Here is a 2,500-nt window from a genome sequence, read left to right as displayed (position 1 = left end):
GTCTAATGCTGCATGACTCCCAAACACAAACACTGAAATTCATGAATCACTCTATGACCTACTGATACAGAAAAACAAAGATATTTCACAGTTTCGAAAATCACAGTGATGGCCAAACACGTCCAGAACAAGCCCAGAAAATTCCCCAGCAGCGTTCTCGTGATATGTCGCAGAGGTATGGACGCCAAGATTTATCATCACTAACAATACTACATTTAGTTATGCGTTCGCCGTTTCAATGGAGATGGACGCACTCACCTCGCTATGGTATTTCACATTCTACCAACGTTCAGCTAATGTACCCTGAAATATGAGCGTGAAAATGGTACGTTGAGTATCAATCATTTCTTAATGAATATTCTATCCCTATTACTCTCTATACAACATATATTTCACATATAAAACCTTTTATAAATCCATTAGATCTCCTTTATCACAACTCGAACCTTTTCCCATTTCAACCATGCAAAGAAGAGGAGCGATAAGTCTGTTTATTCGTCCTCCGTTCGTCTATCTTTGCTTTCAAGCGATTCATTACGAACGCGAAAGAAACCATTCAAAACGAAGGTCGAAGCCACTGTACTGTATTTATCTATTGGGAATTGGACGTCAATCACTTGTCTGTCATTAAGAAAGAGGATTAAGAAGAACGTACAAGTGAGGATCAGTGCGTGTGACATACAGGGTATCTAATTCGGCAATACACATGCCCAGAGAAACATGTACTCGCATGTCTATATAAGCATTTTCTCCTGTCTTAAAGGTGTTTTATTTCTTGTTTTTGTAAACAAACGTGTCTTTTATGTCCACATAAACGAGCCTGCATGTGTATATGCATGTATGTAGTTATGTAAATGTGTGGCCCCTTGTGTGTTTTCTGACTGTGTATGTATGTATATCCATCTCTCTCTCTCTCTTCTCTCTCTCTCTCTCTCTCTCTCTCTCTCTCTCTCTCTCTCAATACATATATGTGTATATATATATATATATATATATATATATATATATGTACATAGATATATATATACATATATACATATATATATATGTGTGTGTGTGTGTGTGTGTGTGTGTGTGTGTGTATGTGTGTACGTGTGTATGCGTGTTCGTGTATGTATGTGCATGTGTACGTATCCATGTCTGTGTGTACGTGTGCGCCCTGAAGAAGCGGGTTGGAAGTTGGCCGCGACCTGTTAAAGGTGATGTCCTCTTCCCACAAAGGATAACATGGTGACTGGAGGAGCATTGCGAGGGGAGGAAGACGGAACAGAAAGAGAGAAATGGCAAGCCGCGATAAGGAAGACAGAACAAGAGGAATGAGAGGCAAGAAGAAAGAAACTTGAACGAAGCAGGAGAGAAGGAACTAGATTCTTGAAGATAAGAAGTGGAGAAAATGAGAGAAGGACTGCGATAAAGATGAAGAAATAAAAGTGTGCGAACGAAAGACTTACACAAACACGCAAACTGGAAGCGAGAGAAAGAGAAAGAGGGAGGAAGAGAGACAGAAAGCGAGAGAGCGAGAAATAGCAAGAGAGAGACGGAGAGAGAGTGCAAGAGAGAGACGGAGAGAGAGTGCTAGAGAGAGAGAGAGAGAGAGAGAGAGAGAGAGAGAGAGAGAGAGAGAGAGAGAGAGAGAGAGAGAGAGAGAGAGAGAGAGAGAGAGAGAGAGAGAGAGAGAGAGAGAGAGAGGAGAGAAGAAGAGAGAGAGAGAGAGAGAGAGAGAGAGGGAGAGAGAGAGAGAGAGAGAGAGAGAGAGAGAGAGAGAGAGAGAGAGAGAGAGAGAGAGAGAGAGAGAGAGAGAGAGAGAGAGAGAGAGAGAGAGAGTAGAAAAATTAAGAGAGAGAGAGAGATAGAGAAGTATGACGGGGGGATTTGCCTGTGTCCAAGGTATTAGTTACTGGCAATGTCTAGAGATGGAACTATGCGTGTGTATGGTGAGAGTCTGCTTAATGGGCGTGACAGTGTGGTGATGGAAAGAAAAGGATTAGGGGGAAGGTGGGCGGGTTAAGGAGAGGGAGGAAGAAAGGGAAGGAGGGATGGTGGGTGGGTGAGAGAAAGGGAGGGAGGGAAAAAGGGATGGTGGGTGGGTGGGTGGTGGGCAGAGAACCCGACCTAACGTAGATTAATTGATCATCGACAAACACCGATCATCACCAGTTTTACGCTCAATTTTCGAGCACTGTGAGCTGACGTCCCCCCCCCCTTCCTCCCTCCACGCCCTCCCCCTTCCACCCTCCACGCGGCCGATGTGGCGGGCGGAACCAGCGAGAGAGAGAGAGCCGCCCGGAGCGTGGGAGCTTCGCCCTCCTTTTGGGCCGCCCGGATTTTTTGTTTATGTTCATATTTCATTTTTTTTTCTTTTTCTTTTTTGTCTTCACGTTCTCTGGTCATCGGTGATTTTATGTTTTGTTTTTCATCTATCTTGTTTTTTATTTTTATTTTTTTATTTTTTACTAGACTGATTTTGCGTGTGTGTGTGGGGGGGGGGGGGTGAAGATAT

Source organism: Penaeus japonicus, unplaced genomic scaffold (genome assembly GCF_977035675.1).
Source record: "Penaeus japonicus unplaced genomic scaffold, GWHDUDI00000001_assembly GWHDUDI00000016, whole genome shotgun sequence".
Lineage (NCBI taxonomy): Eukaryota > Metazoa > Arthropoda > Malacostraca > Decapoda > Penaeidae > Penaeus > Penaeus japonicus.
This window is presented reverse-complemented; position numbering follows the sequence as displayed.